At 49.5% G+C, this 21506-nt stretch overlaps 1 long non-coding RNA gene across 1 annotated transcript in view; it reads left to right on the forward strand.

Moving 5' to 3' along the window:
- LOC132535307 (uncharacterized) overlaps positions 1-21506 on the forward strand; it is a 99052-nt gene that overhangs the window by 22011 nt on the left and 55535 nt on the right. The gene's annotated exons all lie outside the window — the stretch shown is intronic.

Here is a 21506-nt window from a genome sequence, read left to right on the forward strand (position 1 = left end):
GATAAGAAGAAAAGAAAGGAAGAAAGAAAGGAAGGAAGGGAGGGAGGGAAGGAGGAAGGAAGGAAGGGAGGGAGGGAAGGAGGAAGGAAGGAAGGAAGGAAGGAAGGAAGGAAGGAAGGAAGGAAGGAAGGGAAACATTTTCAGTAAATGGCCTTACTATTCCTTTGTTTATTTGTTTATTTATTTATTGCCACCAAGGTTAGAGTGATAGGAAGAGAGAGAGACACAGAGAGAGGCAGAGAGGAGAGACACCACATCACTGCTCCGTGGCCTGTAAAGCCTCCCCCTCTCTGGGCCTACCACTTTGTTACCTAGCTGTTGAACCAAGCAGCCAGCCACCCCCTTCCCTTCTAAGGAGACTTAAAAGCCTCTTCTCTCAAAGACCTTGCTCTGAGGGGCTGGTGCTTATCAGCTGAGAAGAAAGCCAAAAAAGTTACAGTATGCACTTGCCGTTGGCTTTCTTTGCGAAACCTTAAACCTGCAGGAGCTCAGGTGACTCCCACAGTGTTGGGAGTGGGCAGAAGCAAAAAATAAGTTTTGCAGAAGCCAGACGGAACGAGGAGAGTGGTCAAACAGATGCCCCGACTAAAAATAGACGAAGCGCTGATCTTTTCATGTTTTCTTCACCCACTCATGAAACTTAAGAAGCTGGTCCTCTGAGCTGCCTTCCCCATGCCGGGGGCTGCTGTCGGCACTCAGCGGCCGTCTGCAGGCCCTGCAGGAACAGGTGCCTGTCTGCTGTCTGCCTGTCTGTCCATCTGTCTGCCTACCCTCTCTGTCTATCTATCTCTTTATCTATCTATCTATCTATCTATCTATCTATCTATCTATCTATCTATCTATGTAATCTATCATCTATTTATCTATCATCAATCCATCATCTATGTTATCTATCTGTCCATCTATCTATCATCTGTCTGTCTGTCTGTCTGTCTATCTCTCTATTCATCTATCATCTATCCATAATCTATCATCCATCTATCCATTTGTCTGTCCATCATCTGTTATTATCTATCCATCTGTCCATCTGCCTACCATCTATCTCTCTATTCATCTATCATTTATCCATAATCTATCATCTGTCTATCGTCTATCCATTCGTCTGTCTATCTATTCTTTTAGCATGTACCTATCATCTCTATTGTCCTACTTTCCTATCTTCCTCCCTTCTTTCTTTCCTTTTATGTGACACTGGGGATTAAACTCAGGTACACCTCCAAGGAGCCTCCCCAGCCTAATTTTTTTTTAAGTTCCATATCCTTAAAGTGTGTGAGAAAAACAAAGACAGAGAGAGCCCCCACAGCCTTTCTCCACCATCCATGGCTCCTCCTTCGTGCTGTCCATGGCGCTCCCATGTGGTGCTGGGGCTGGAGCCCAGGCACGGTAAGGTGTGTGCTCCATCAAGTAAGTCATCTTCCGATCCTGCACCCATTGTCTTTAGACCCTGTGAAGTGAAACGACTGCATCTTCCATTTTAAAACATGATCACAAGGAGCCAGGCGGTGGTGCAGCCGGTTGAGGCAATACATTACAGTGCACAAGGGCCCAGGCTCAGGTCCCAGCCCTCCCCTTCAGAGTCTTTTGTTTCGACAGCTATGTGGATGCAGCAGACCTGGAGCAGTTCCTGGAAGGACTTACCAGCCTGGGGGTTGAGGCCAGAGAAGTGGCCCTAGGCCAAAGCTCAGACCTGCCTGAGGCCCCCAGTTCAATCCCTGTGTGGCATGTGCCAGAGTGATACTCAGCTCTTGTCTCCTGTCATGTGAGCTGCTTTCTCCTATACCCATGTCCAAACTTGGCTAAGCCAGAAGTTCCTTGCTTGCTTCCTTCATTTGCAAATTCAATTCCAGGCAGATGGGTTTTTCCAGAGCCACTCTGGGGAGCTGGGCCGTGCCTGAGCCTGGCAGGTGCCATACACGTGCTCACACACGCGTGTTCCTGCCCTGAGTGCACCGCATGAGGGCTACCCCCCCCTTGCCACTCCCCACACTAGTTCAGACTCTGGGTACCAAGGATACAGACAAGAACTCATTCTTCTCTGAATTTAAATTTCTCAGCTGCTTTAGCATGCATATGGCTGCATCACACACACACACACACACACACACACACACACACACACACACACTGATAATCTGACTGTGGATCAGAAATCTGAATAACCACTCACATTTCCCACAAGCAGCATTCAATATTAGCTCAAGTTATCATTTTCATTGTCCAGATCAGACCTTCCCGGGTGAGTATCCTGGTTCGGAACAACAGAAGCATCTTGGAGACCAAACAAGGGAATCATGGATGTTTGAGACCCTGGTGTCTCTCTTTCTTGTTTTCTCTCTCTCTCTCTCTCTCTCTCTCTCTCTCTCCCCCATCTCTCTCCTCTCTATCTTTCTCTCCTCTCACCTTCTTCTTTTAGACACCAGAACCCTGCTCAGCTCTGGCGGATGGTGTTGGGGATTGAACCTGGGAACTCAGAGCCTCAGGCCTGAAAATCTTTTGCAGAACCATTCTGCTGTCTCCCAGCCACCATCACCCCTATGGCTTTTGTTATGAAAAGTGTCAACTGGCTGTATGCCATGTAAGCTATGATGGGGAGGCCCTCCTGCTCAGAGTCCCCAGATCTGAGTGAAAGGGAAGACAGTGGGGGGGGGGTTGACACTTCTCGGGGGCAGGGGATCAAGACTGGTTGTCCATCTTCAGTGAATATCCTGTGTGTCTGCCTGTAGAAGAGTTCATTTTTGTGCAAAGAATCACCTAAAACTAGTGCTGTTTGGCAAAAGATGGCACTTGGGGACAAGCATAGCACACAGCCCCTTCTGGAGTGGAGAAAGACTGGAGAGATTGGGGACCTGGACTCGAGGGTCTGAGGCTTTCAGTTTGATCTCTGTAGCCACATGTACTGGAACTGTGCTCTAGCTGCCCCCCCAACACACACACACACACACACACACACACACACACACACACACACACACACGAAACTTTCTGTCTCAGATGAAGTAAAAATATATGGGGCCAGGCAGTGATGCTTCTGGTTAAGTCTACAAGTTACCATGAGCAAGGACCTGGGTTCAAGCCCTTGGTCTCCACCAGCGGAAAGGAAGCTTCAGCAGTGGTGAAGAGGACTAAAGGTATCTCTCTGTGTCTCCCTCTCTATCCCCCTTCTCCTTCAATTTCTCTCTGTCCTATAAAACCAAGTAAAGAAATAAATCTAAGAAAAGTCAGAGGCTGGGCAGTGGTGCACCAGGTTAAGCACACATAGTACTAAGCATGAGGACCCATGCAAGGATCCTGGTTCAAGCCCCTGGCTCCCCACCTGCAGGAGGGTCACTTCACAAGGGGTGAAGCAAGTCTACAGGTGTCTCTCTTTCTCTCCCCCTCTTTGCCTTCCCCTCCTCACTCCATTTCTCTCTGTGCTATCCAATAAAATGAAAAAACTGGCTGTCAGGAGCAGTGGATTTGTAGTGCTGACACTGAGCCCCAGTGATAACCCTGGAGGCAAAAAAAAAAGTGCATTTTAAAAAGTCTGCAAGACAGTCAGATTTCAAACTGTTTAACTGTGCTACAAACAGCAGATCAGATGAGCCCGAGTTCAAAAAAGATCTAGGCCAGAAAGATCCATTTGAGGTTTGTCAAAAAATATATAATAACTGAAAAGTAAATTAAAGAGATATATTCAAAACACAGCAAAAATGACATTTTCATAAAAACAAGAGGGATATGAAAACCACATATTTCACATGATGATGTTTCCATGAGCTCACTGTGCTGACAGTGTGGGAGGGTGCAGGTCTTTGGGGCTGCTTCCACAGGACCATGGGACTTTATAAACATGGGGTGCAGTGGGCCAGTGAGTACAGTTCATTCTTTTTTTTTTTTTAAATTTATTTATTTTATTTATTTATTCCCTTTTGTTGCCCTTGTTGTTTTATTGTTGTAGTTATTATTGTTGTTGTTGTCATTGTTGGATAGGACAGAGAGAAATGGAGAGAGGAGGGGAAGACAGAGAGGAGGAGAGAAAGATAGACACCTGCAGACCTGCTTCACCGCCTGTGAAGCGACTCCCCTGCAGGTGGGGAGCCGGGGTTTGAACCGGGATCCTTATGCCGGTCCTTGTGCTTTGCGCCACCTGCGCTTAACCCGCTGCGCTACAGCCCGACTCCCCTACAGTTCATTCTTGAGGGCAGGAGACAGCTCATGCGGTTGAGCATGTGCCATGTCCCTTACTATGCTTGAGTCCCTCGGTTCAAACCCAGGAACCACCATGAATGGCACCAAGGGAGCTCCAGAAATGATGCGGTGGTTTTGTAGTGTCTCTCCTCTCTCAGTATTTTTTAAAATTCTGTTTACTGAGAAAGAGGGGAGAAGGAGAACACTCAACATCAGTCCACCATCCATGGGGCTCCCTGGGTGCTGTGCATGGTGCTGAGAGAAGAGAGACCCCACAGCCCTGCCCACCCTCCATGGGGCTCCCTGGGTGCTGTGCATGGTGCTGAGAGAGGAGAGACCCCACAGCCCTGCCCACCCTCCATGGGGCTCCCTGGGTGCTGTGCATGGTGCTGAGAGAAGAGAGACCCCACAGTCCTGCCCCACCCTCCATGGGACTCCCTGGGTGCTGTGCATGGTGCTGAGAGAAGAGAGACCCCACAGTCCTGCCCCACCCTCCATGGGACTCCCTGGGTGCTGTCCTTGGTGTTGAAAGAGAAGAGACCCCCCCCCCCCGACACACACACAGCCCTGCCCCACCATCCACACAGCTCCCTGGGTGCTGTGTATGGTACTGAGATAAGAAAGACACCATATCCCTGCCCCCATCCATCATCCATGGAGCTCCCTGAGTGCTGTACAAGGTGCTCCCAGGTGATACTGGGGATTGAACCCTGGGCCCCATGCACAGAAAGTCAGTGCTCTACTTTCTGAGCCACTTCCCAGGCTTTTCTTTTCTTTTCTTTTTCTTTTTTTTTTTTAAGAGTCGCATCCACCCTTCCTGTAGCCCCTTCTGTTTTCTGACCTGACCCCTCAGTTCCATCCTAACTTCATTGCTCAGTGGCAGAGGCACCTCCAGTCATCTGTTACTGATTTGTCTCATAATCTCCAAGCCTAGAAGTATATATGGAACTATCAGAATCATTAGAATGAAAGAAGTTGGTTCTGCTCCATGCAAAACAAATCCTTCTGCTGTGGTACATTTTTTTTCACAAGAAAAAAAAAACAGAAAGAAAAGGAAAAAGAAAGACAAACTGATTTTGTGAGTCCTGCCAGCAACACTCTCAACACAAGTGCTAGATTTGCAAATAGGCTGAGCTTCACATTTAGAGAGAATGCATATTCAGAGGCTCATTATTCAGGAAATATTTGGTTATCTTCAAGACTAAGTAAAACTTGTGGCTAAAAATAAGAGGGAGGGGATGTAAATAGTGGGGAAAGTTGGGGAGCACGGGTAGCAGTCTCGACAGGAATAGGTGAGACCAGGCACTGTTTCCGGTTCGGGTTTGTGTCACCCCTCTGGGCCTGGAATTGGGTTTATGTGAACAGAGGAGCAACAGCCTGGCATTCAGAGGGTTGCTGGAGGTGACTGGGCAGGATCTCCTGCAAAGGCAAAACTGACTTCTTCCCTCCTCCTTTGAGAAAATCTTTGCGATTTAGTTTGGACCACTGTTCCCAGAGGGCTCTGATTGGTCCAGGCTGACATGTGGCCACGCCCCCCAGTGTCGGATTTGTCCAGACATCCAGGCCCTCCCTTGGGAGCATCCTCAGGCCACTTCTGGGATGAGGGTTTGGTGGGGGCTCTGTGACAGACCAATAGCTCCTTCTCTATTCCGTGGGTGGTGGTGCATGGCCGTTCTTAGTTGGGGGAGTGATTTGTCTGGTTAATTCCGATGAGACCCTGGCATGCTAACTAGTTAAGCGACCCCGGAGCCGTCGGTGTCCCCCAACTTCTTAGAGGGACAAGTGGTATTCAGCCACCCGACAGGAGTTGTTGGTCGAAGGAATACAAAAGTGAGTTGGGTGTATAGGTGTGTGGGTGGGAGGGGATAGGGGGGGAAGTACCTGGCTCTCCACAGAGTGGCCTGGAGGTTGTTTCTTCAAGAACAACCTTTTGGAGGGTGGGCAGCGGAAGCCCAAAGCAATGTTACCTAGAGGAATTGGCCCGGCAAGGAGAAGGTTCTGGATTCCAGCCCCAGTGCCAAGAAAGCTCCACGGATGATGGAGTGATGCTGTGGCCTCTCTCTTCTCTGTGTCTCCTTCCCCATTGGAAAAAATATGTATCAGAGGTCAGGCGGTGGTGCACATTGTTGAGCATATGCATTACAGTGTAGGAGGATCCAGGTTCAAGCCCCTGGTCCCCACCTGCCGGCGGAAAGCTTCATGAGTGGTGAAGCAGGACTTCACTTCTCTCTCTTTCTTGCTCTCACTCTTTTCTCTCCCTGTCTCTCCCTCTTGATCTCCCCATCCCTCTGAATTTCTTTCTATCTCTATCCAAAAATAAATAAAGAAAATCTAAAGAAAGAAAGAAAAAAAAAGATAAAAGAATAAAAACTGGGCCAGGGAGGCAGCTAAGGGGAATCCTGCATGCACAATCCTTGGACTCAATCCCCAGCACCGCCCTAGAATAGTCATGAGCGAAAGTCACTTGAAGCCATGGGTGGGAAGCCTTGATCAAGCCTTGCCTGAGCATGCACTACTTAAGTTACATAGACCTTCTTTTTGGAAAGAAAAAAAAATTTTCCCCTCTCCGTGTAGAAGCCAGTTGGAGCTGGCTCCTCTCATCCCCCACACAGCAGTGGGTGGAAGCAGTGCTAGTCACAGACGTGTCAGGATATGATACACGGGAGAAAGCTGCCGCTGAAGCACCGAGCGGAGCCCCTCCGGGGAAGGGAACCCAGTACCGGGAACTCGAAGTGCAAAAACGACAATCTGATCCGCTAGAAACTCAACCAAATGCGAGGGAACACCCACAAGAGCCACCGGCAGCCAGCTCGCCAGCCCAGCCCGCGTTGGAAATGAATCAGAGCTGAGAGTTCAAAGAGATCTCAGAGCTCAGATAGGGAACCCCCTAGATTTCCCGAGGAGCAGAAACAGGCCCAAGAGGTTGAGTGACTCGCCCCAAGTCACTGGGAGGGAGCCGATCTGGGCCCCCCCCTGAGTTCCGAATCCCAAAACGGGGTTCCTTCTGCAGCAGTACCCCACCAGGCCTGCTAAAGATAGGAAATGAATGAGGGAAATGGCATTTACAAATGTCACCAGGGGAAGGGGAGTGAAGGAGAGGCTGTCTTTCCACTCAAGGCGTATCTATCCAGGAAGCTTGTAATAGACATTTGGGAGGTTCTGCTTTGGAATGAGACACGGTGGCCTTTCTCTGAAAGGTTGAGCATATGCTGCAGCAGGAAGCACCTGGGTGCCTGGTTGCTAGGTGCCCACCCAAACAAGGCAGTGCCCCGTCCAGACCCTCAGCCACCTGCCGCCTAACTCAGCTCTGCCAGGTCAGCCACCGCTTGGGAGGGGACAGGCCAGGTGTGTGTTCAGCTTGTGGTCTGCCCTGCTGTTGACATGGGAAGACACTCCTCTCTCTTTCCCTCTCTCTCTCTTCCTCTCTGCCTCTCCCTCTCTGCCTCTCCCTCTCCCTCTCTCTCTCCCTCTCTCTCTCCCTCTCCCTCTCTCTCTCCCACCTCTACCCCCTCCCTCTCTCCTTCTCTCTCTTTCTCCATCACTGTCCCTCTCTCTCCCCTTCTATCACTCTCTCTATCTCTTTTTCTCTCCCTCTCTCTCCCCTTCTAACACACACTCTCTCTTTTCTCCCTCTATCACTCCTCTCCCTCTCCCCCTCTCTCTTTCTTTCCCTCTCACCCCCCCTTTTTCGGCCTCCAGGGTTATCACTGGGGCTCAGTGCCTGCACTATGAATCCACTGCTCCTGGAGGCCATTTTCCCATGTTGTCACCCTTGTTGTCGTTCTCATCCCCCCCCCCTTTTTTTCTTCCAGGGTTATTGCTGGGCTCGGTGCCTGCACCATGAATCCACCACTCCTGGAGGCCATTTTTTTTTAACTTTTTTTTTAATATTTATTTTATTTATTTATTCCCTTTTGTTGCCCTTGTTGTTTCATTGTTGTAGTTATTATTGTTGTTGTCGTTGTTGGATAGGACAGAGAGAAATGGAGAGAGGAGGGGAAGACAGAGAGGAGGAGAGAAAGACAGACACCTGCAGACCTGCTTCACCACCTGTGAAGCGACTCCCCTGCAGGTGGGGAGCCGGGGGCTCGAACCGGGATCCTTACACTGGTCCTTGCACTTTGCATCTTTCTATACTCTCATCCTGCTCTGTCTGTCAGCCTCTAGCTAGAAGAAAGGAAAGAAGAAACAGCTACTTGGAGTGGTGGAATCATGCAAGCACTGGGCCCCAGGCATGACTCCTGTGACAAAAATAAAAAGACATCGATTGATGTACGCACGAGAGATCCAGATCAGCACTCTGGTGCGGGCAGTGCTGGGAATGGAACTGTGGAAGGGAGCCCACATGGAAGGCCTGCAGCCCGGTGCTGCCACCCCCCCCCCCACAGGCCTGAGAGGGCAGCAAGGGCTGCCAGTGAGGGGTGAGGGGGTCTCCCCTGAGAGAAGTCGCTTGGGCCCGATGCGTGTTCCTGGGGTGTCACAGCTCTGTCACTCAGAGGGCCATCTCCTCCTCTGTGAGATAGCGTGTTGGCAGGTAGCAGTGGGAATCAAAGCATGGAGGGGCTTCCTCCAGGACCCCAACCCCTCGGCTTGGATCCGGGGGCCAGCTGCTGAGGGACACCAGCATGTGTCAGCCCAGTTTTGAGACTCTGTATCGTTCATTTTGCTTTTCTCGTGAAAGCTCCAGGAAGGAGTAGAAGGTTCCAGGCAGGACATGGATGTGGTCTCAGCTCTCCTTTTGGCCAGGGACTCCGGAGTGAGCGCTCTAGGCTGTCCCTCTCCCCACAGCCCAGGGATCCCAAGACCTCAGAATGTGTCCTGGGCACATTCTTCGAATCCAGGCATGTCTGAATCTTGGCTGTTTTTCCACTGAGTGGGTAGAAGCAATGGAAGAGAACACAGACTCTGTCCAAGAGGAAGGAGAAGACAGTGAGCTCAGGGGAAGAAGGCAGAGTGTGGAGACAGAGACAGAGACAGAGGCAGAGACAAAAATGGATTAAGCCAGTTCCCAGCAGGAAGAAGGAGAGAAAAGTCTGGAAGCTTCCAGAGTCCAGGCCTACTGGGACAGGAAATGAGGAGAAGGCTTCAAGCACCCCCTTCTTCTCCCCGCCCCCAGGAAGCTCTGAATTGACTTGCTCACTCAGGGAGCCACCATCTCTCACAGCTCACAGGGAGCCCCATGCAGGAGCCCGCTTCCTGTCTCCAAGGAGGTCTCCAGTCACAGGTCACCCACCCCTGCCTGGCGGGAGTGCTGGCCGGAGGCTGCCCAGCTCTTTTGGATGATTCCATGGGCTGCCCAGGGCAGTGCCCCCCGACCCCTAGCTGCAGCTGCCAGCCAGCCCTCCCTCCCCTCCTCACCAGGTATCTCTCTCTCTCCCAGCTCCCAACCCACTCATCATCAAGTCTGTTCTGTCACTAACAAGTTGAATTTTTAAAAATATTTATTTATTTTGAATCAAGACAGAGAGAAATTGAAAGGGGCAAGGAAGAGAGACAGAGTGACATCTGCTATTTATCTTTCACCTCCTTACTTATTTCGCTTAGCATCATCACCTCGAGTTCCATCCAATTTGTCCCCAAAGACACAATGTCACCCATTCTCACCTGCTTCACCATTCCAGAAGCTTCCTCCCTGCAGGTTCAGAGTGAGGACTTGAACCTGGGTCCTGCACACTGTAATGTGTGTGCTTAACCTGGTGAGCCACAGGCCACCCCATCTATTGTATTTTTTGTTGTTGTTAGTTTGTTTTTGGTAAACCTGCTGATCTGAAAAATCGACGCCAATTAACTCATGTAGAAAAGTAAACCCAAGCCCCTCCCTCCTTTTTTAAATTGATTGGGCATTGGTTTGCAATATTATTTTTTGAATTTTATTTTATTATTTATTGGGTAGAAACAGAGAAATTGAGAGAAAGAGAAAGACAGAGAGAGACAGAGATACCTGCAGCACTGTTTCACCACTGGTGAACTTTCCGCCGTGGGTGGGACTGGAGGCTTGAACCCAGGACCTTGTGCACTGTAACGTGCACTCAACCAGGTGTGCCACCACCTGGACCCACTTTGCAACATTATAAAGTGTCTGGAGCTTCATTTCTCACCGAAGCCCCTGCCGCACCCCCCCAAACGCCCTTTCCCAGGACTCCTCCCTCCCCTCCCCACTTCCTCTGATATTCACCACAGTTTTCACAAAGTCTAAAAGTCAGGGTTTTTTTTTTTTTTTTTTTTTGCGAGTCTGTTTGTTTTAGTTATCTGTGTGCCACAGATGAGTGGAACCATCTGGTATTTATCTTTCACCTCCTTACTTATTTCGCTTAGCATCATCGCCTCGAATTCCATCCAATTTGTCCCCAAAGACACAATGTCACCCATTCTCACAGGCTGGGATATTCCACCCAGTCTATATATTATGATGCTGGGGGCTCAGGCACACAGGACTTCACTACTCCATCCCCCAGCACAGCACCAGAGCTTCCTCTGTGGCCAGGGGATCTCAGGCTCAAACCAGAGCCTCTCGACTGGCCGTGCAGGCACCTCACCTGCTGAACTAGCACCCCAGCATTCCAGGGGCTCTTTATCCAGCCACCTGAGGACAGGCCTTTCAGATGTGAATAGTGAAGCTGGGAATACAGAGCCCCTTACCAATTAGCATCACCATACCTACAGATACATGCCTTGGAGTGGGATTGTGGGATGCTAAAATAGTTCAAGTTATTGGCTAAGGAATTGTATAAAGTGGGGGGTGGGTGCAAAACAAAAGGTTATAAGGTGGGGGGCTGGGTGGTGGTGCACCCAACTGGAGCGCACACGTTACCATGTACAAGGGCCTGGGATCGAGCCCCTGCTTCCCACCTGCAGGGGAAATGCTTCAGAAGTGGTGAATCAGGTCTGCAGGTATCTTTCTTTCTCCCTCTCGCCCTCCCTTCCCCTCTCAATTTCTTTCTGTCCTGTTAAAAAAGACAGAAAGAAAAGAGAGAGAGAGAGAGAGAGAGAGAGAGTGTGTTTGTGTGTGTGTGTGTGTGTGTGAAAGGGAGAAAGAGAGAAAGGAAAAATGTCTGCCGGGAATAGTGGATTCATTGTGCAGAAACTGAGCCCCAATGATAACGTTGGTGGCAAAAATGATATAAACTATTTGGCCTAACAACGGAGGAAGAGCTCACCAGAACCTTCCAGATAAAGTTCCTGACTTCATTTACAGGGTCTGGCATGTTGAGATGACATGAGCACATCTCACTTTTATTTTAGTCACCGTTTCCTTCTCTGTTTTGATCTTCTGTTTGACTTTCTGCCTTGCCAAACCCAGATCCAATCATGCTCAAAGATGTCTTCAGTGATCCCTGAATAGAGAGAAAAAAAAACACCTCGACACTCTTCGCTCTTTTCTCTCTGATTTTTGTGGTCTGAAGGATGAGGATGATGTTATCAGTTTCTTTCTTCTTCTTTTTTAAAACTTTACTTATTTAATTTATTTGTATATTTATTCCCTTTTGTTGACCTTGTTGTAGCCATTATAGTTGTTGTTATTATGTCTTTGTTGTTGGATAGGACAGAGAGAAATGGAGAGAGATGGGGAGATAGAGACGTCAAGAGAAAGATAGACACCTGCAGACCTGCTTCACCACCTGTGAAGCGACTCCCCTGCAGCTGGGGAGCCGGGGGCTCGAACCGCGATCCTTACGCTGGTCCTTGGGCTTTGTGCCACTTGCACTTAACCTGCTGCACTAGCACCCGACTCCTGGTGTTATCAGTTTCAAACCAACACCTCACTTCATATGATTCCAGCGAATTTAGAGTGAGAACATATGTATTTGTATTTTATTTGTTTGAGAGAGAGAGAGAGAGAGAGAGAGGGAACGAGACCTCAGAGCTTCCAGCTTGAAAGTCTTTTTGCAAAATCATTATGCTGTCTCCCTAGCCCTGAACACCCTCATTTTGGAGAACAATGATGACTCTGCCTGTTCATCTTTCTTTCCCGTTCCCTGCAGTAGAGACCACGGAGGAGGAAGCCTGGGGTGTCCGAATCACTAAGATCTTATATGCCTTGACAAAGATCTCTCTTTTCCAAACAATCTTTGTTCTTTTAGTGGAGCAGTACAGTCTAGGAAAAGAACTTCCGAGTTTGTAAGACTGATAGCCATCAGAATGTTTTCTGCAGATTCTCGCTCTCCTCATCACCCCCCTTTCTGATCCGTCTGTTGTCACAAGCGTATGAGTGAGAAATGGCAGTTATTATGAAAGCAGAGGCTGAATCTTGCCAGCCCGGGAATAGGCTGTACTTCCTAGTCTTCTCCATCTGAGGGTTGGCAGACAGACATCGGGGAGATGAGATGCTAGCACAAAGCAGCTGGTGTGATGTCCTTTCCTAGGTGGGGACCGTTTTCTTGGAGACGAGTTAAGTCAGGGAGTTGTGTGTGTGTGTGGGGGGGGGGGTGGGCTTTTGCCATGTGACTGGATGCATTTTATCACCCGAAGTAAGATTTTAAGGTTTATTTATTACTTTGATATATTTTTGTCTCTTTATTTTTGATAGAGACAGAGAGAAATTGAGAGGGAGGGTGAAACAGAGAATGAGAGAGACACCTGCAGACCTGCTTCACTGCTCATGAAACTTTTCCCCCACCCACACCTGCAGATAGGAACCAGGGGCTCACACCTGGGTCCTTGTGAATGGTTACATGTACAATCAGTCAGTCAGGTCATTGCCCAGCCCCTTACACTGTGGATTAGCAGCGATGGAATGAATGAATCCTCATTCTATTGTCTGTGTGATCTGCTCATCCAGGAGGGAAATGGGGCCCTGGAACCCCTGTCTTGAGGCAGGTTACAGGAATGCTTTGAATTGAGTGTTTACTTGTGCCACATGCGTTTAACCCACTGCAACTACTGCCTGACTCCCTTGGGTGTCTACTTGGACAGAGACACTCTGCATTGTTTCTTCTGACAAATTAAAAGGGAGGAAATGCCCTTCTGTAGAGAGAGTAGAGTGGAAGGACAGCAGACTTTTAGGCCTGAGACTCAGAGACCCCAGGTTCAATCCCCAAACCACCACATGCCTCCACCATCTTTCCATGAAACAAAGGCATTTTTTAAAGTTTGACATCGGTGAGTCAATTACTTTTACAGGGCAAGTTTATTATAATTGGTAGTATTAGTATTAATATTATTTTACTGCCACCAGGATTAGTGCTGGGGCTCAGTGCCAACAGTGTGACTCCACTGCTCTTGGTGGCCATTTTTCCTTATTTTTTTCATCTTTCTTTCTTCCTTTCTATTCTATTAGACTGGAGAGAGAGGGAGGAGACAGAGAGGGAGAGAGAGGAGGGAGACAGAGAGGGAGAGAGATACCTGTGGACCTGCTTCACTGCTCAGGAAGTGTCCCCCCCCACAGGTGGGGAGCAGGGAATTCACATTCAGATCCTTGCACATGGTGATAGGTACGAGATTACGGCCCGTTCTTACTCCATGGTAAATAAGCCTGGCTCTGAAGACTATGTTCTGCTAGAGAATCCCCTCCCTGCTGGCTTCGTCTCTGTGTCACCCCACTAGCAGAACCGTCTGCTAGAGATATGACCTCACCATCCAAAAGGATAAGTCACCATGCTGCTGTTAATGCTGTCCCCGAGGCCGGACAATTGTCCTCCTGTCCATCTGTCAGTGCCAGCCTCTTCCCAGACACACTGCCCTCCCACAAGCCATCAGTTCATGCCCTGCCCTCCCACACAGAGGTCCTGGGCTCCTGGGAGGTGACAATATCAAAAGCCTCTCCTTCCTAAAAGACAGAGAGGCCACCCTTTCCAGCTGGGAAAACTGGGCCACCAGAGCCCAGCACGTGACTGCCTCACCCCAGAGCCCCATCCATCACGGCAAGATTTGGGGTGGGGAGATGGCCCCTTTGACAGCTGTGCTGGCAGGCCCTCAAGGCCGACAGCAGCCTATCTGGAAACCAGCCGTCTGAAGCACAAGGCAGTTAGAGACACACACACGGGGGCCAGCTCCACAGTCTGGCCAATGTGATGCAAGAAATGACTAAACACTTAGTGCTCAGCATTTGGCAGGACTCCTGGGCAGGCTGGTGGGTGGACAGCCCGGCGTGGGCTCCGGGCAGGGCTGCAGGTCACAGAGCCATGGCAGGGACCGTTCTTTGTCCTGCTCTGCAGACTTTCAGGCACTGTAAACATTAACTCGACCTGAGTCCTGTGCCAGCAGCCCCAGCGGGGGACACACATGCGACATCTTGCGACACCTTGAGAAAACAATGCTATCTGTGCTGCCGGGCCAGTTTTATGATCCTGCTTCCTACCCAGGCCTCCCGGGTTCAGGCGGAATCCGGGTGGACGTGCTGGAATTTGGCCCAGGTGACGCAAAGACCTGCTGGCGTGGGTGGCCTGGGTTCAAACGTCCACCTTCATGAAGGCTGCCTCTCCCCTGGTGCTCAGCTGTGTGTGTGTGTGTGTGTGTGTGTGTGTGTGTGTGTGTGTGTGTGTGTGTGTGTGTGTGTGTGTTCCAATGAAAACAGGCTAGTTTTCAAGTTTAACACATCCAGGCTAAGAAGCTGGGCCTGAGAGGTGACAGCTCAGTGGTTGCACCTCATGTATATTATCAAGCATGAAGACCCAGGCTCAAGCCTCCATGCCACGAGAGGGCGCTGTGCATGGCTCCAGGGGTGGGGGAGCTCTGAATTTAACCATGGTGTCTCTCCTCTCTATCTCTCTTTTACATTTTTTAAAAAATTATCTTTATCTATTTATCGGATAGAGATAGTTGGGAATCGAGAGGGAAAGGGGTGAGAGGGAGAGACACAGAGAGACACCTGCAGCCCTGCTTCACCACTCGCAAAGCTTTCTTCCTGCAGGTGGGGAGCAGGGGCTTGAATCCAGTCCTCTCTATCTCTCTATCTGAAAATTAAAATTGATAAATAAATAAATAGCCCAGCAGGAGGGGTGGAACCCGAGCACCAAAATAAATTAATTAAGTGTATCTGGGGGCCCAGGAAGTGTGCTGACCTAACAGCGTGTACACACCTTATTACATGTGAGATCCTGGGTTCGAGTTCTGACACTATGGGGGAGCACAAGGGGTGGTACCCAGTTCAGTTCTGTGGATAACAGAGTAGTGCTGTGGTGTTTTTCTCTCTGATAACATAAATGGAGAAACTGGGCGAGAGAGACAATTCAGAGGGCTCAAGCATACCTGAGACCTTGAATTCACCACCACATTAAAAATAAAAGGTGGGAGCTGGGCGGTGGTGCAGAGGGTTAAATGCACATGGCACAAAACTCAAGGACCAACGTAAGGATCCTGGTTTGAGTCCCCGGCTCCCCACCTGCAGAGGGTTCGCTTCACAGGCGGTGAAACAGGTCTGCAGGTGTCTGTCTCTCCCCTCTCTCTCCATTTCTCTCTGTCCTACCCAACAACTACAACAGCAATAACAACAAAGATGATAATAAACAAGGGCAACAAAAGGGAATTTTTTTTTAAATAAAAAAATAAAAGGTGTCTGGCTCACCCAGTAGAGTGTACACACTCACTTTGTGGGAGAACCCAGGTTCAAACCCTGAGCTGCCACCTAGGAGTGTCTGGTGGGAGAGGGGAGCCTCTGAGTGGGGGAGCGGAGCTGTAGGTGGCTCTCCTTTTCTCTCTGCCTCACTCTACCTCTTTTACCCTCTGTCTTTCACTAAGAAAAAGGAAGAATGAATGAGAGAAATAAAGAGAGAGAGAGGGAAAGAGAAAGAAGGAAAGGAAGGAAGGAAGAAGTGAAAGTCATCACTGGAAGTGGCACAGGCACTGAGTCCCAGAAATAACCCTAGTTGTAAAAATTAAAAAATATAAATAGAAGAAATTAAAGAAGAAAAAGTATCTGCGTTGAGATAGATCAATAGGGGGACTGGGCGGTAGCGCAGTGGGTTAAGTGTACATGGCACAAAACACAAGGACCGGAGTAAGGATCCCAGTTTGAACCCCCGGCTCCCCATCTGCAGGGGGGTCGCTTCACAGGCGGTGAAGCAGGTCTGTCTTTCTCTCCCCTTCTCTGTCTTCCCCTCCTCTCTCCATTTCTCTCTGTCCTATCCAACAACAAAAACAGCAATGGCAACAATAACAACAAAACAGCAAGGGCAACAAAAATGAGAAAACGGCCTCCGGGAGCAGTGGATTCCTAGTGCAGGCACCGAGCCCCAGTGATAACTCTGGAGGCAAAAAAAAAAAAAAAAAAAAAAAAAAGATGGATCAATAGCTCTTTCACAGAATAAGAAAAATGGGAAAGAGCATTCTCCTTTCCAAACTGTTACATACATTTAAAACTTTTTTTTATTATCTGTATTTATTAGATAGAGACAATCAGAAGTTGAGAGGGAAGGGGGAGATGGAGAGCGGCCCTACTTCACCACTCACAAAGCTTCCCCCCTACAGGCGGGGACCAAGGGTTTGAACCCAGGTCCCTGTGAACTGTAATGTGTGCGCTCAACCAGGTGTGCCACCACCCAGTCCCTGTTACATGTATTTTTTATTTATTTACGAGAAAGACAGGAGGAGAGAGAAAGAACCAGACATCACTCTGGCACATGTGCAGCTGGAGATCAAACTCTGGACCTCATGCTTGAGAGTCCAAAGCTTTATCACTGCGCCACCTCCCAGACCACACATGTATTTTTAACTACTTCAAAAGTCGTCTGTTATGCTAATATGTTTGCAAATACAAAAACTGGACATTTCTAACATTAAGTCAAAACCCTGTTGATACCAATCCAAAGACTATTTACCCAGCCAGGGGACCAGCCAGCACTGGTGTGGAGGAGACCAATGGTTTTTCTATTTTTAAAGATTTAATAATGTATTCATGAGAAAGAATGAATCAAAGAGCATTGCACCGCCATATTCCGTGCTGAGGTTCACACCCTGGACCTTACACATGCAAGTCTCCGTTTTTCTATTTTAAAGCACTGTCACAAGGAACACGGAAGAATCATCCACTGCCTGTGAGCCACACACGGCTGTGACTCAGGTCCTTGGTGGAGGAAGTCTGCCCACCCCTGCTTCCCCTGGAGACCCTGCACAGAGCTGTAAAACCTTCCTTGCCCAGGAGGGAGGAGGTGAGACCCCACCCACCCACAGGGGACAGGCTGCAGGAGAGGGAGAGGAGATGGTGTCAGATTAGCCCTTCAGAGAAAGAGCTCAGGGCTGCTGAGGAAATAGGCTCTTAGGGAGGAGGTTCTCAAGATGAAACTTGAAGATAACAAGAGATTTTGAAGGATGGAAGTGGGTGGAATGAAAAGGGGATCAGAGTTCAGTGGCAGGGGGCTGTGGGGGGCACATTCTTTGTGTATGTGGGCTGGAGCTGGGTTTGTGTCCCCAATCTGATAAGGATTTGGAGATCTCGCTCTTTCTCTGTCTCTCTGTCTCTCTCTCTCGCCACCAAGTTTATCTCTGGGGATCAGTGCTAGCACTAATCCATTACTCCTGACTGTCATTTTTTCCTTATTCTTTTAATCTTTTTCTTTCTTTCTATTTTATTAGATAGGACAAAGAGAAAGTGAGAGAAGTGGGGGAGATAGAGAGGGAGAAAGGTAAGACATCTGTAGACCTGCTTCACCACTCTTAAAGTATCTTCCTGCAGTTTGGGAATGGGGCCTCAGACCCAGGTCCTTGTTCATGGTAATTAATATATGTACCCCATCACCCACCCCCCTTTTTAATTTTTTAAAAATATCCTTTATTTTTGGATAGAGACAGAAATTGACTGAGAAGGGAGAAAGAGAGAGAGACACTTGCAGCCCTGTTTCACAGTTTGTGAAGCTCCCTTGCTACCAGTGGGGCTCAGAGTCTTGAACCTGGTTCCTTTCGCACTGTAATGAGTGTGCTCAACCAAATGCACCACTACAGGGCCACAAGATCCAGTGACTTTTAGGCCAAAGGGCAGCTGTTCACGCTGGGTCCTTGGCACCTGCAGTCTGTCCCCTCTGAGCTCAAGGCAGCTTTGATTCGGAACCTGTGACTAAGACAGCTACTAGACCACCTGGGCTGACACTGCCCTTGCTCCATTCATCGGAATTCTTGAAAGTTCTCTCTTCCAGGCAGTTCAAACAGAGGCTAGCTGGCGAGGCTGCCAGGAACTGGGAGTCCTGCCTGTCTGGCCCTCCCTGACTCAGCCCAGCCGCAGGCAAACCGGGCTTCTCAGGAACTGGGTCTGTCGCCCAGGCAATAAAAAGGGGCCACATCCCCTCACCGCTCCCCCATTCTTGCAGAAGCTTCCAACATGAAATAAGAAGGCGTAAGATGATCAGAATTGAAATGTGACCCTGGGTACTGTGTAGACAGCCCTGAGCTCTGCAAAGAAGAATGACCCCCACTTTACCTAGAGGGCCTAGAGGCTTCTGGAGAATTCTGCAAAGGTGTTCCCTCAGTGAAAACCAGGGCGCGCCCTTCCTTGGTGTATTGGTGGGAGGAAACATACAGACTCAGAACACAGATCCCTGGATGAGGGGGACATATCTGGCTGCTGCTCTGTCCTTATACATTCTAGAACTGTCTGCCTACTTTCCTGTACAGGGTTTTGTTGTAAAGTGCAGAGGGGAAAAGAAAAAGAAAAAGAAAGCCCTTCACCCCACTTACTTTTTTCCCTTCTGATTTACACAACCTTCCACTCCCAACCCAGAGGGGACTGAAGTTTCTAAAGAAGGTTCTAGGGACTGTGCGGTTGAGCACCCAGTTAAGCACATGTAGTACTATGCGTAAGGATCTGGGTTCAAGTTCCCCACTCCCAACCCCCCACCTGCAGGGGGGATGCTTCACAAACAGTGAAGCAGGTCTGCAGGTGTCTCCCTGTCTCTCTCCCTCCCTATCTCCCCCTCCCCTCTCAATTTCTCTCTGTCTTATCCAATAAAATGGAAAAAAAAAATGGCTGCCAGGAGCAGCGGGCTCATGGTGCCAGTACACAGCCCCAGCACAAACCCCGGGCAGGGAGGAGTTCTAGAACCATCCCCGAGTGCAGCCAGCTTGGGATGAAGGCTGGGCTCTGTGTTGCTGGGGGAAGTCTGAGTGGTGGAAAAAGCTTAGGACTCTGCCTAACAAGCCTGCCTTTCTGTCTTCCGTCTTCCTCCTCTCTCTCTCTCCCTCGCTCCCTTTTCTTGAACAATTCTTCACCTCCCTACTGTCTTCTGGCAGAGTCATCCTGGAGAGGAGAGAGGGAACATGAGGCTGGCCAGCTAGCTGGCAGCTCTCAACCACCAAGCCCCGAGTTTGACCCCAGAACTGAGGCTACTGGTGACTCATCCTGTTAATTATCAGCCCGAATCTCCGAATCTCCCCTCTGGGGATGATAGCAGCTGCCAAATGGAAAAAGAGCTTCCAGCCGATGGGTCTGCTCCTGGGAGGTGATGAGGGTGCCCGAAACGCCACCCCCTGCACAGACAGACACACACACACACAGACACACAGACACACAGACACACACACACACACACACACACACACACCTGGACAGAGGGAAGGTCACTTCTGCCCACATGAGGCCAGGGGCTGCAGCTTGGGAGGGAGGGGGCCCAGCAGGAGAAGGAGTGAGGGGGGAGAGGCAGAGAAAGTGCTGTGGTGGTGGCTTCTCCCTGGAGCAGTGACAGGGGCCCAGCCATTCCACCTCGGGGAGGAGTGGGGGGCTTGCTGCCCTCAGCCCACCTCCCCTCCAGCCCCACAGCTCCACACACACCCAACCGCCTGTGAATTTTCATCACTTCTTTCTCCAAGGAAGGCTCAAACCCCCACCAGGAAGAGCACGCCTCAGTGACTCAGCCGCAGGCCAGGGCCAGCAGAACGCCAGAGAGAAGCCTCAGAAGTCAGCTGTTGGAGCAATCTCCTGGGCTAATGGTTCTGGAAGCTTCCGGAAAGCAGGGCGCCCTGGGCTCTGCAGGGGAAGTCAGCCCCATGAAGCTGTTTTAATGCCTCTGCTGTTAATGAGCTGTGTGTGTGTGTGTGTGTGTGTGTGTGTGTGTGTGTGTGTGTGTGTGTGAACTTGAGAGCCTGATTGATACTCGTTCTTCTCTCGGTGTTACAGTCAATTGCTTTTGGCAAAACTTGGTGCTTTGTGACAGTGACTCACTTGCTGATGGGGAGTGAAAGGATCCTTCCTGTAGGAGTCAGCCATGAGGCTACCCCAACACACACACACACACACACACACACACACACACACACACACGGGACTGTAAAAACACAGGGAAGTTTTCTTGATCACACCACTACTGGAACTGCAAGGCTGAACATGTGTGAAGACCTGGGTTCCATCCCTGGCACTGGGGAATGCTCTGATCTTCCTCTCTCTCACTGTCTTTGAAGAAAAAAAATCTTTTTTAAAAAAAAAATCTGGGGGTTGGGTGGTGGTTTACCAGGTTGAGCACACATTACAAAGGTTTGAGCCCCTGGTCCCCACCTACAGAGGAAAGCTTTGTGAGTGGTGAAGCAGGGCTACAGGTGTCTCTCTGTCTCTCTCCCTATCACCCCCGCCCCTTCCCCTTGATTTCTGAATGTTTCTATCCAATAAATAAATAAATAAATAAAGATGATTTTTTAAAAATCTGGATGTGCCAGGTGGCGGCTCACCCAGTTGAGTTCACACATTCCAGTGCATTACGACTCGGGTTCAAGTCCTTGTCCCCACATATGGGGGGAGGGGCTTCACAGGTGGTGAAATCATGTTGCAGGTCTCTCTCTTTCTCTGTCCAAAATAAATAACTAAACAATCCAGAAAGGATGCAAATATCTGTTCATGCAGGATGCATAGTGTTCCCAAGTGAGTGTAGCATAGCAGTGAGGTTGGATGAATGAATGAATGAATGAATGAATGAATGAATGAATGACTGTCCCACACAGCATGGAGGGATTTCACAAATAAAATGCAGAGCAGAAGAAAGCACACATAAAAGACCACCCGCCTGGGCCTCCATTTCCATGAGGCTCTTGGCTGAGCTCTCCCTGTGGCTGTCTCTCCTGACAGACTCTCAACAGAGGGTCTCTTTGGGGAGGGAAGGAGTGACGAGGGCTGCGAGGCCGGGCAGTGGGGACATGAGTGCATGCGATGTTTTGTGGAGAGTCAGTGAGCTGTGGGCTAGTGGCCTGCAGACTTTTGCATGCTCTCAAAGTTTAACAGCACACAGGTGCGGTTATCTGTTTGGGTTTGGCGCTATTTTCTCTTTGCATCAGAAGGAAAGAGGTGAGACACATAAGGGCTTCCAGACTGCAGGAGAGTTTCCAGGAGAGGCAGCTTAGCAGGTTAAAACACCTCAGCCTGGCACTGGTCTCCCGCAAATTCACTGCAGTGGGGCCAGGTGGTGGTCCACCTAGTTGAGTGCACATGC

This window comes from Erinaceus europaeus, chromosome 21 (genome assembly GCF_950295315.1).
Source record: "Erinaceus europaeus chromosome 21, mEriEur2.1, whole genome shotgun sequence".
Lineage (NCBI taxonomy): Eukaryota > Metazoa > Chordata > Mammalia > Eulipotyphla > Erinaceidae > Erinaceus > Erinaceus europaeus.